Source organism: Acinonyx jubatus, chromosome C1 (assembly GCF_027475565.1).
Source record: "Acinonyx jubatus isolate Ajub_Pintada_27869175 chromosome C1, VMU_Ajub_asm_v1.0, whole genome shotgun sequence".
In the NCBI taxonomy this organism is placed as follows: Eukaryota; Metazoa; Chordata; class Mammalia; order Carnivora; family Felidae; genus Acinonyx; species Acinonyx jubatus.
The window spans coordinates 193,602,920-193,616,809 of NC_069381.1; the positions used below are offsets into that span (position 1 = coordinate 193,602,920).

The 13,890-nt window shown below is 32.9% G+C and overlaps 1 protein-coding gene across 6 annotated transcripts in view; it reads right to left on the minus strand.

Annotated features, from left to right (window-relative positions):
- The window catches only part of ERBB4 (erb-b2 receptor tyrosine kinase 4), a 1,120,478-nt gene that overhangs the window by 567,281 nt on the left and 539,307 nt on the right, over positions 1–13,890 (minus strand). The window lies entirely within an intron of this gene.

A 13,890-nucleotide genomic window follows, 5' to 3' on the forward strand; every position in this document is an offset into this window, starting at 1 on the left:
AGTGTTTATGAGCAAACTAGAGTAACTAGTAACTGAGTAATTTCTTTGAGAATTATTATACAACAATTATACCTTGGGGTTGTTGCGAAGATTACCTGAGATCTAAATATATTACCTTTTATACACTGATGCACTATATTATATTTTGGGCAGAGTGTGAGAAGGGGAGGGGCAGAGAGACAGGGAGACACCCAAAGCAGACTCCAGGCTCTAAGCTGTCAGCACAGAGCCCAACATGGGGTTTGAACTCACAGTCCACAAGATCATGACATGAGCTGAAGTTGGACGCCTAACTGACTGAGCCACCCACACACCCTTATAATATTTTTCTATTTACAAGAAAGTACCATAAATCACTACCATGATTACCTTATTGTCAAATTTTCTTGACTCAATAGGGAATAAAATAACAAAAACATTAAGTATTATTCAAGTTAATAGTTAAGCATCTAACAAAAACTTAAAGGAAAAACATTTGGTCATATTGCAGGTTTAAAATGTTTAAAATTTTTTTCCAGTTTTGAAGATATTTTTATTTTAATTAAACTAGCTCAAATATTTCAATAGGGGCATAAGTAGATTTTTTGAGTATTTAATAACTTATAGTTTATTCTTTTCTGACCTACGGCTGACTAAAATAGGAAAATTAGTTTTTCCCTTATAATTCTATGCCTTCTGTTTATCTGATTTTATTCACTGCCTTAATTAAAGAGACAGAATATATTAGTAATTGATTTTGTGATAAAGTATGTAATTGTAATTAATTATTTTAAAAATCATTAACATAAATCAATTCTCTATTAGCTTTCATTTTTGCTTTTTGGAATTCATGCTCTTGGGTCATGATATACAAAACACAGCAATCCAACTTTTCTTGGCGCGATGAGTACACAAAATATGCTCTTTTTCCCTATTTCTTTAAGTCAATAGTGGTCTGAATAACTCAAACATCTTTGAATAGCTCAGACTCCTGAACTATATTTAATTCCAATTAGCTGCAGATGCTTTGAACTAGGCACGTCATTAACATGTTATTGTAAAGTCAAACAACTGAATATAGAACAATCAAGAGAATGGGATCAAATTTGTGTAAAACAGCATATGTACAGAAATTCCCGATGTTTACTGCTTTGAGATAAACATGTTCCTTTATACGCTAAAGCAATTGTAAATATAAATGGATCATTTTGTTTCAGTTTCTTTTGCTGCTACCTACAATTTATTTTGTGTTGGAAATTAATTTTCTTTTTTAAAACTTTGCTAATATTTTGGGGTTAGAACCATCTGACATGCATATAGCATCTTACTATAGCAAGATTTAGTTTGATGGTCAACAATCATTGATTCGTTTCTTTTTTTTTTTTTAACTAAAGTATTCATTTTAGTGTTTATTTATTTATTTTTGAGAGAGAGGGGAGAGAAAGAGAGAGTGTGAGCAGGGGAGGGGCTGAGAGAAAGGGAAAGAGAATCCCAAGCAGGCTCTATTTCATGAACCGTGAGATCTTGTCCTGAGCTGAAATCAAGAGTTGGATATTTAACCGACTGAACCACCCAGGTGCCCCAATTTCTGCCTAATTTTAAAGAATTTCTCTTTCAATATTAGACTAGTAGTTATTATGAGCCTATGAAAATTAAATGTTTTATGTTGTCTCTAGTTATAGAATGGTAGCCACTAATAGAACATGTGAACAATTTTGTAATTCGTTTCTAAAATATAGTGTTACAGCTTCTAATCTTCTGACATTGTCTGAAAGGAAGACTTTATAACCTCATTTTTTAAAATTAATAAATAAATTAACACTACCATTTATCTTTCATGTTTTTCATGTCAATAAGAAATGAAAATTACATTAGATAGACATCACTTCAATTCTGTCAATGTTATCTTTGACAACATTTGAGTGCTAAGACTGATTCTCATACAGCCCAGGAGTTATTACATTGACATTAGCTACATAACATTGACCTCACAGAAATAAGGGGTTAGAAATCACACATTTTTCCTGTGCTACATGGATATTCTCAAAGTTCAGGAATGTTTTGGCAATATTAATTGGCTGTTACTTCAGCTATTGATAGTCAAGAGAGCCGGTCTGGTGGTGAAAACAATATATGAAGGTCAGGTGGGGGCTTAAAAGAAGGTTGGAGAGGAAATTATATTTTCCCTTCCTTAGTAATCACTTACCCTCTAAACTGTGGTAAATAGCAGTCAGAATGAAAACTAATCTTGAGTTAATAGCCCATAAGCAAAATAGAGTGAATGCTGCAATTTAGTATAGGGACGTGGACAATCCTTCTAAAGCTAAATTTTAAATTGACTCAATTCTAAATTAAAAACAGTTCATAAAACCATGGCAATATGGTTAATAAGATCAGAAAAACAAAAACAAAAACAACTATGAAAACTTATATATAAATAGAATTACATATGCATATATAGTTCATAACATATATTCACTTATATAAAACTACAAGGTGATAAACATTTTGCAGTATTAATCCTGACATTACAAAGAACAGAAAATGTATGTATGTGTATCCTAAACGTAAGAGGAAAAACGAATTATACACTGAGCACATACTCACACTGAAGGCAGAATATTTTGGCATCTCTAATTTTTATATTGTATGTTTCAGTGGAAAATAAATACTACATAAACATATAAACTTTTGAAGGTGGCTTATTTGTTTTTATATTAAATATGAGTTTCAAACAGATAAACTTTGCTTTCAATGTTCCCTAGATTATTTTTAAAATTTAGGTTTCTGAATACTAATTTAAATCTTTATAAATGTCCTCTACTAGATTTAAAGAGTTATTAACTTGTTTTTGTAAGCAATGATTGTTTCAGGGTATTATTCTAAATTCTAGATATGGGTTGTGGTTGTTGAAGAAAAAGGCTTACTGCTTCACTTCATACCAATAGGAGGTATTCCTAAACTTTTTAAATTTCTTAAATTCAATTCTTTATCTTTCTTGCTCACATCTCCTAAGATTCCTGTATCTTTTGCAAATATATTAGAATTCTATATTTTCTGCCTTAGATTTGAATTGTTTCATAGGTTGCTATGTTTGTTCCCTGAGTACAATATTTATTTTCCATGGTCATTAATCAATGCCACTTGTGCTAAGAGGCTATGCAAGGATTTCTGCCTAATAGTCAAGGAAATTGTATTTATTGGTAGGGAAATCCTTAGCTACAGCTACTAAACTGCTATTAGTGCAATCCTTAACAGCTCATTACCACAGGAAGATGTGCCATGCACAGCATGTTAAATAAAAACAACATTAAAAAAAAAGTTACTTGTCTATCCTTCCCTGACAGATCTCAGCCCTGTAAAATAAACTCCAAAGTGATCCTGTGGGGGGGTGGAGAAGAAGCAGACAAGATGAAATAGCATCTCTTTTCTTGTTATAAAAGAGACTTTATGAAGCATTCAAATTAATATGTACAAATTGCTTCATCCAAGAATTATCATTATCTTCTAAGGAAACAGACTCTCCATCTCAGGAAAAAAATGCACTTAAAAAGTTCCAATAAAAAAGCAAATAAAAACTTGGTCACACATTAGCATGGTGACCATTACATATTGCACTCTCAGTAGTATCTTGGAATTTGTCACTGGTAATTTTGCGAAACTGATGTATCAGTTTCTAAAGATCTGACTACTCTACAGATGCTAGGGAAAGAAAACAAATGTGATCAAAAATAATATTGTATCAAGATGGTAGACTGTGTATAATTGTCTCCTCTCTTCCACTTTCATCTTCCACTATATGACCCCCCAAAAGATGCTAAGATAAATAAATAAGTCTAAGTTAGGACTGGTATTGACAAAGAAAAAAATATACCAAAAGTTTCTAGAAACCAGAAAGCAGATGAAATCAATTGTATTGAAAGATCTAAGAAAGCCAGGCCTTAAAATAAACCCAGGGCTCCAAAGGTGACAGTAGTACAAGGTTGCTACAAGATGAATCAACCGATAAAAGGAACAGAGGTTAGTGTAATAAGTTTCCCCAGAATGACTCACTGTACTGTAATCAGTGTAGCCTCACTATTATCATTCTTTTCCCAGGCGCATATACTTGAGATGAGTAGAAGAAAATAGCCAAGCTTGTCCTGAGATAAGCTGAGACTCAATGGCAAATTATAACAACAACAACAACAAAAAAATTCTAAAGATAAAATGAACATACAGCATAGCAGATATTTGAGAAAAAGTAACCTTTATAAGGCAGATAACCAACAAATAGAACTGACATCAAGAGAAACAGAGATAATAATACAAATAAGTTTAAAATAAATAAATCGTTTTGGGGAGAGTCAAGAGAATGTTGCATTTCCATAAAGTAATTACAATATGTTGTAAAGAAAGAATAGAAATATTGGAAATTAAACAAAAATGTATACACACACACACACACACACACACACACACCAGAAATTTCAGTTGAGCAGCTCAGCTGAAGGTCAAATTAAGGTGCAATCATAAAGCAAATAGTAATTGGGAAGATTGAGCTGAAGTATTCCCCTATAACACAATATGATGAGGTAAGGAAATAAAACAATATGAGCAAAGCAGACCTGGAGAATAGACCCATAAGTACTAATAAACTTCCCAAATGGAGCTTAAAAAGGTGGTTTATTTGTATGTTTACAACTCAATGCAGAATGAAATATGAAATAAAAAAGAGCCACAATTAGATTTAACATAATACTAATTACAAAGAGAAAAATCTTAAGGCCTCAAAGAGAAATCTTAACTATAATTAAAAAATCACAGGTACCACTACCTAATATTACAGAGTTTACTGTGTATATTGGGTGTTGTGTAGTATAATACTTAACCTTATACAATGACTACAGTATTATCATATTGTTTTCATTTTACAATTGAAGAAACTGAAAACAGAGCAACTAATTAATTTTAGCAAAGTCATAAGCAAAAAAGTTGTGGAAAAGGAATTTCAACAGAAGCATACTAATTTTAGAGGCTATATTTTTAGCCACTATTATTCTGTTGTTTTTAAGGAAACATATTTATGATTGCTATCAAGTTCCAGGGCCATATGCTAAAAGATAGAGGGATGCTATTAGTAAAACTTGGGAATGGCTTTGAACTCCAAGTCCTAAATCTAGACAAAATAATATTCAAATAGGACAGCAAAATAAGGACATTCTTAAACAATTCTTTTTTAATTAAGTAATAAAGTATATCTTCCAGTACATATCATCTTTTAATAGAAGAAACAAATGGAACTTTTGATTAAGTCAAAGTATGTGCTAATGCATATGTTAAAATCTAAGCCTAAAGTCCTAAATGGGAAGTGGAATGGGTCTGACAAAATAGGGAAATTGGATACGTTCAACTTTTACTCTATGTTCTTACACATATATACTTTTTACAACTAGCATGTACTTTTTGTGATAAAGAAAATAGAAACAAATTAAAAGGTAATAAGAAAATAAATTGAACAAATTAAAAAATGCTTGAGGGAGAATAACATCACAAGGCAAAAATAAATAGATGACATTTAATAAATTAAAACAGACTTTGGAATAAATAAATCACTATGCTAGAAAGATAATAAAGCACATTATTATTTTTTTGTTTTTTGTTTTTTTTGAGAGAGAGAGATAGAGAGAGAGCAGGGTGAAGGAGCAGAGAGAGAGAGAGAATCTTAAGCAGACTTCACAGCCAGGACAGAACCCAACACAGGGCCTGATCTCAAGACCCTGGGATCATGACCTGAGCTGAAATAAAGAGTCGTACGCTCAACCGACTGAGCCACCAGGTGCCCCTAAAATAAATTATTTTAATTGAAAGAAGCTAAATTCATACTTAACATAAACGTTAACAAACTGCTGTTCTTAAAAAATATAAACGAGAAAGGAATGAAGAGCTAGTGAGGGATAAAAATGTTTGTATATTTATTTCACTTCTCATACACATTGACTGCTGTCATCATTATTTTTAAGATAAAAATAATCATGATTTAGCAAACCACAAGTGTTTAGTACTAGCACAAGAGTGAGAAATCTTTTAAATTAAAAAATAATAAATGTAATTGAATTGTAAATATTAGCAGGACATACTGCTGGAAAAGTATCTCTGAAGTAGATTATGGAGGATTTTGAATCCTATCTCAAAGAAAGTTGGGTTTTATCATCACGCTGCATGGTGAGTTAGTACAGGAATGTGAAGAGGGGAGAGACATGGCCAAAACATTTAGGAGCAAATAACTTATGCTTTGCAGAATATCTTTTTAGAAAAAGAGAGGTCGTTTACAAACAAAATAGGAATCCAGGTATGAGGCAGACAGACTCAAGAAAAAAAAAAAAAACAAGAATGAGAAGGAGGGGGAAAATATTGAGAGATGAAATGTTTTAAAGGTAGGTAATTAGATGTGGAGTTAGAGAGACAGTGAAAAGGTTGGAAATAAAAAAGGTATCATCAACATTTTTACGTTGATTAGGTAGGAGAATGGTAATTCCATAAAAAGGAGAGATTAGAAAGAAGAATGACTAGAGAACCCAGAAAAGGACCCACAAATGTATGGCCAACTAATCTTTGACAAAGCAGGAAAGAGTATCCAATGGAAAAAAAAAAAAAAAAAAGAGAGCCTCTTCAGCAAATGGTGCTGGGAAAACTAGACAGCATCATGCAGAAGAAAGAAACCAGACCACTTGCTTACACCATACACAAAAACAAATTCAAAATGGATGAAAGACCTAAATGTGAGACAGGAAATCATCAAAATCCTAGAGGAGAAAACAGGCAGCAACCTCTCTGACCTTAGCTGCAGCAACTTCTTATTAGACGTGTCTCAAGAGGCAAGAAAAACAAAAACAAAAATGAACTATTGAGACCTCATCAAGATAAAAAATTTCTGCACAATGAAGGAAACAATCAGCAAAACTAAAAGGCAACTGATGGAATGGGAGAAGATATTTGCAAATGACATATCAGATAAAGGATTAGTATATAAAATCTATAAAGAACTTATCAAAATCAATACCCAAAACCAAATAATCCAGTGAAGAAATGGGCAGAAGGCATGAATAAATACTTTTCCAAAGAAGACATCCAGATGGCTAACAGACACAGGAAAGGATGCTCAACCTCACTCATCATCAGGGAAATACAAATCAAAACCACAATGAGATATCACCTCACACTTGTCAGAATGGCTAAAATTAACAACTCAGGCAACAACAGATGTTGGCAAGGATGTGGAGAAAGGGGAACTGGTGCAGCCCCTCTGAAAAAATTTTTCCTCAAAAAATTAAAAATAGAACTACTCTATGATCCAGCAACTGCACTACTAGGTATTTATCCAAAGGATACAAAAATGTTGATTTGAAGGGGGACATGCACCCCAATGTTTATAGCAGAGCTATCAGCAATAGCCAAAGTATGGAAAGAGCCCAAATGTCCATCGAATGATCAATGGATAAAAAAGATGTGGTATATATGTGTACACACACACACACACACACACACATATATATGTATATGTACACACACACACACACACACACACACACATATATATATATATATATATATATATATATATATATATATTCACAATGGAACACTACCCAGCAATCAAAAAGAATGAAATCTTGCCATGTGCAACAACATAGTTGGAACTAGAGTATATTATGCTAAGTGAAATAAGTCAGGCAGAGAAAGATAACATCATATGATTTAAGAAACACTCAGATGAACATAGAGGAAGGGAAGGAAAAATAATATAAAATGAGAAAGGGAGGCAAACCATAAGAGACTCTTAAATACAGAGAACAAACTGAGGGTTGCTAGAGGGAAGGTGGGTGGAGGATGGATAAATGGGTGATGGGCATTAAGAAGGGCACTTGCTGGAATGAGCATGGTGTTACATATAAGTGATGAATCACTGGGTTCTACCCCTGAAACCAATACTACACTGTTTGTTAACTAACTTGAATTTAAATTAAAAAGTAAAGAATGTGGCAATGAGAAAGAATGAAATATGGCCTTTTGTAGCAACGTGGATGGAACTGGAGAGTGCCATGCTAAGTGAAATAAGCCATACAGAGAAAGACAGATACCATATGGTTTCGCTCTTATGTGGATCTTGAGAAACTTAACAGAAACCCGTGGGGGAGGGGAAGAAAAAAAAAAGAGGTTAGAGTGGGAGAGAGCCAAAACATAAGAGACTGTTAAAAACTGAGAACAAACTGAGGGTTGATGGGGGGTGGGAGGGAGGGGAGGGTGGGTGATGGGTATTGAGGAGGGCACCTTTTGGGATGAGCACTGGGTGTTGTATGGAAACCAATTTGACAATAAATTTCATATTTTGAATAAATAAATAAAGAAAGAAATAAACATTAAAAAATAAATTAAAAAGTAAAGAAAGAAGCATGGATCAAAAATTTCCAAAATGTATTATATTACATAAGTTGTCAAGAAATCCAATAAAACTTAAAGCAATTAAAAATTTAAAGACTTGGAAAACTCAAGTAGCCTTGACATGGGTTCTTTTTCACTTTAAAGTTCAGTCCTAGAATGCATCTTTAATTACCACCATTCTGTGCAAACCACTAATAATTAAATCCATATCTTCTATCACATTGATTAAATCTCAGCAAACAGATACTTAAATTCTTGGTTCATCAGTGAAGAGTAACAGGTAAGTATTTTATTTTATTTCTATTTTTAATCTAGGCATAATTTTTTTGACGAATAAGGACATTAGAACCAATGAACCACAATGTTTGGCAGATTTATGATACTTGATTTTTCCCCCTTTGGTTCTAGGTTTACTATCCTAGCAGAGAAGCTAAATGACAATGAAGACAAGGAAGAGGCAGCTATTGCTATGCTGAGGTCAATTTTTAACAAATCAAGTCAAATCAGCAGCATTATAATTTAACTACAAACACAGAGCTGTAGTAAATTGCAAAGATCAGTAATTTAGTTTTATACACTCAAACAATTGAATGTGAATGACTGACATATTAATTTCCCCCTGCCACAGACCAGTCCAGAGTGCTTTCATGATAAGGCAGAGGGGTCCACCATACAGAGTTCCTAGCCAAAAAGACTAGGATTCTTATTCCAACTCTTCTACTCACTGGCCAGGTAACATGGGTGGGTTGTACACTCTCGTCCCCTCAATATAGATGACAATAGAAGTCACTACATCCTAGGATCACGGTGAAAACTAAACTGATAGTATATGTAGAGCAGGTAGTGTGTACACTTTAGATCTGTTGTAAGTCCTTGATAAATGTTAACTGCTAAGTTGTACTTGTTTACCACAAGTAAAATTATTCATAGTACTGTTTAATAATCCAGATAAAAATGGACTCTAGCAGTATCAATATTACAGTAGGGAAATGAAAACTGTAAGAAAAGAGACATTTGTAGAGCTAAAATGATAAAAGGAAACCATTCATAAATTTTTCTATGTATTAACAGACAATAGATTTTGAATCTTTATCTTTCAGCCAGTATCCTGAGTTACCAAGTTAACTCTGCTATCCTGCAAATTCATGAGCCTACTTTTAGAAATACACCAGCTATCACCAGATAAGACACCTATGAAATTCTAGAAAGAAATCTCATTTGCCTCTCCCAAAGTGAGTAAATATGTTAGTTTGAACCACTTAGACATCCTATGCATCCTGACTCCTACAGACACTTAAAGTCCTTTCAAATCTTGAACTGTGAAATTCTCTCATCTCTGAATGATTCCCTGTCCCTGCCAATTGGGTTTTCAATAACCCTGCTGACTCATTTCTAAGGAACTATTTCTAAGCCAGTCTCCTAAACTTTTTTATATGTTTAACAAATTGACTGATTAATTTCAGGACGCTGAGATTTCCATTTAGCTGGCACTGGAGTAAAATATATATATATATATATATATATATATATATATATATATATATATATATATATGAAATTTTGAGGTAAATTTCTCACATCTGCCTTGGCCAAACCAAATGAGCCATGGGAACATAGTTGAAGAAAGACATGTTTCTATTTGCACCATACAGATGTGTTAATCAGTTAAAATTTTCTTGAATGTTACCATACAGCTCAAAGAATCTACTAAAATTTGATTTGTATTCTAACACCATTCCCATTTGAGCCCAGCTGATATTCTACATATACATTTTTTTTCCTACTGAGATTGAATTATTTAACCAAACTTCATATTTAATTATTTCAGTAAAGTTGATGTTCACAACATCTTTTCACTAATTATCTTTTTTCCTACTTCTCACAGGTCCTTACTTAGTACTTCATTTGCAGATTTCCTAATTGCTGTTTCTCTGATATAAGCTATCTTAATATTGACTATGCAATTGAATTTTCAATAGGTATACATTAGGAATTTACCCAAGGGATACAGGAAGGCTGATGCATAGGGGCACTTGTACCCCAATGCTTATAGCAGCACTTTCAACAATAGCCAAATTATGGAAAGAGCCTGAATGTCCATCAACTGATGAATGGATAAAGAAATTGTGGTTTATATACACAATGGAATACTACGTGGCAATGAGAAAGAATGAAATGGCCTTTTGTAGCAACGTGGATGGAAATGGAGAGTTATGCTAAGTGAAATAAGTCAGGCAGAGAAAGAGATACCATATGTTTTCACTCATATGTGGGTCCTGAGAAAACTTACCAGAAGACCATGGGGGAGGGGAAGGGGAAAAAAAAAAGAGGTTAGAGTGGGAGAGAGCCAAAACATAAGAGACTCTTAAAAACTGAGAACTGAGGATTGATGGGGAGTGGGATGGAGGGAAGGGTGGGTGATGGGTATTGAGGAGGGCACCTGTTGGGATGAACACTGGGTGTTGTATGGAAACCAATTTGATGATAAATTTCATATTTAAAAAAACCAAAATTATCAATTATAATCTTTAAACTCCATAAATAAAATATGCCATAGACATTAAACATATGGTTCTTTGAGTTAAACATGAAAAAGAAAAAGAAAAAGAAGAAAAAGAAAAAGAAAAAGAAAAAAGAAAAAGAAAAAAGAAAAAGAAAAAAAAAGATTTGCAAAGCACAAAATCCTTTTGAACATCTCTGTCAAAGTCATGCTCATTACCTGGAGTTTGAAAAAAAAAAAAAAGGGCAGAATTGGAATCCTTATAGCATGACCTCCAGAGGTCAGACCTGATACATCTAAAGCACCACATTTTAGAGCACAGTAATGGGGAACTGAGTACTAAAACCATTCATCTCTACAATCACATACATTTTTATTGCACATATGCAAAGTTTTAGTACACATAATGATGATAATAATATAGACTATGTATGATCAATGACTATAAAAAACAAATTACATTATAATATAATATCCCATAATAGTGGGTAGGTACAGGGAATACATAAGAGGTGCCTTAGAAGATTAAAGGAGGCTTCCTGGAGGAGGTGTTAACTAAGCTGGGTATAAATTAGTCCACAAGGGATTTGGGGGGAATGTTCCAAACCATAAGAGCAACAGATACCTAAGAAGGTGGATGATACTGTAGGAATACCACATGAAGTTCAGAAAAGCTCCTTATAACAACAATATCTGATGGATGTAAAGGGAGAAATATATATAAATAATCTTAAAATAGGCATTAAAGAAAGTTTTGCAGATTATCAAACCAACCATTTTTTATGTTTTTTTCCATGTGTTAGACTAAAAATTACATATTGGGGTAGGATTAAAAAAAAGTGCTTCTATAAAACTACATTCTGTCTCTGAAAAGAAAAGAGAAAGAAAAAAATGTTAACTTTATTTACATCTGTACAAGCATAAACTGACTCAAGTACTACAATGAATGTTCAAAAATTGTCACCCAACCAACGTTCCATAGAGAATATTACCTCATAGTGTTGTGATAAGATAGTATTTGGAGATATTTTGAAGACTGTAAATTCCAGAATCTTTTAAACCATTCTCTATTCCAGGAAGACTAAATTGAACATGTTATTTTATTTTATTTTATCTTATCTTAGTTTTATTTTTTTATTTTATTTTAGAGAGAGAGCACAAATGGGGGAGAGGAGTAAAGGGGAAGAGAGAGAGAGAGAGAGAGAGAATCCCAAGCAGGAGGACACGGGGCTTGATCCCATCACTCTGGGATCATGGCCTGAGCTGATACCAAGAGTTGAAACCTCAACTAACTGAGCCACTCAGGTGCCCCATAACTTGAACATTTAAACTTTTAAACTTTAAACATTTAAACTTGAATATTTATCTGTCTCATTAAGTTATACCTGTAAAATTTTATAAAGCACTTCTCTAGGGGCACCTGGATGGCTCAGTGGGTTGAGCGTCCGACTTTGGTTCAGGTCATGATCTCGCAGTCTGTGAGTTTGAGCCCCTTGTCGGGCTATGTGCTGACAGCTTGGAGCCTGGAGCCTGCTTCCCATTCTGTCTCCCTCTCTCTCTGCCCCTCCCCCAGCTCATGCTTTCTCTCTCTCTCTCTCTCTCTCTCTCTCTCTCTCTCTCTCTCTCTGTCAAAACTAAATAAACATTTAAAAAAAATTTTAAAGCACTTCTCTATATAATACTATGTATTTTTTTAAAAAAATCTAAATTAATAAATTTCAAATCAAGATTCACTTTAATTCAAAATTATGAGATAATGTTCAAGTATATAAATACTTTTCTAGTTATAATCTCCCCTGACAGCACTAAAAGATTCACTTAATATGGCTCCTATTATAGATATACCTAGGAAAAACAATCTAACCCCCCAAAACATGGTAGGGAGATTTGTGATATCTGTACATTATCCTGAAAACTTTGACCTGCCAAAGGGCATAAAGTTTAACCTGAAAATTGAAAAAAAAAAAAATCCTAAAGCCTAAAAGGCAGTCAAATAAATTCCTTGATAGAGCACTGGTTATCCCCTGGCTTATAGTTTGTGGTTCAGAAACATCAATACGCTCAGTGTAACCAATGTCTCTGTATTGACTCTGTATTGACTATGACACTATCTTGTCATAGTAATCCTCTAGGATTACATACCTTACCAGTATAAAAGAGAAAAAGAATTCCACTGCCAATGTATTCATTTTGTCAACTCTAATCTGAACATCCCTTCATATTTTAACTTTGTGAATATTGGGATGCATTACTAAAATTGATAAGAAAGCATTGTGTCATAGTTTAATTAGCAGAGTTTTTCTTTATTACCTAAAGTAACAATTCAACTTAAAACGAATGGCTTCAGATCTCCTGAAATATGGTTATACTACCACGACTGTTAATATTAATAATGTTAACAGTAATAACTAGTAAGTACCTAACATTCATTGATTTGTCTCCATGTACCAGACGCTCCTTGGTTATATTATTTGTATTAAATAATTTATTCCTTAAAACTTCAGTGAAGAAAGAAGTTAATGAAAGTGTGGTCGAACTGGCAATAAATCTATTTGATTACTTCTTCTGGAATTCAGATTCCATTTTCATTTGCAGAAGAAAAATCTTTTTAAATTTGATCAGGAAGATACTTGTACTAAATATACTACTCCATCTTAAAATTATCCAAGTCACCAAAAAAAAAAATATCAATCAACATGTGTTCTTTAATTTTTACTCTATTGTTCATTACAATATAAAACAATGACCATATACTGTCAATTCTTCTTATAGTAAATTACCTTCTTACCATTTATATCTAAATATAATTACACATCAAGTATCAATATATTATATCTAATATAAATCTTTTTATATTTTTTAATTAATAGAGAAAATAATCTGCTATATTTGAAAAAAATATTTAATACTGGTCATCCCCCATATAACTACCTTCTAGAAATAATTTTTTTAGAAATATTTCCTTATTTTGTTAATGATTTTACAGTATC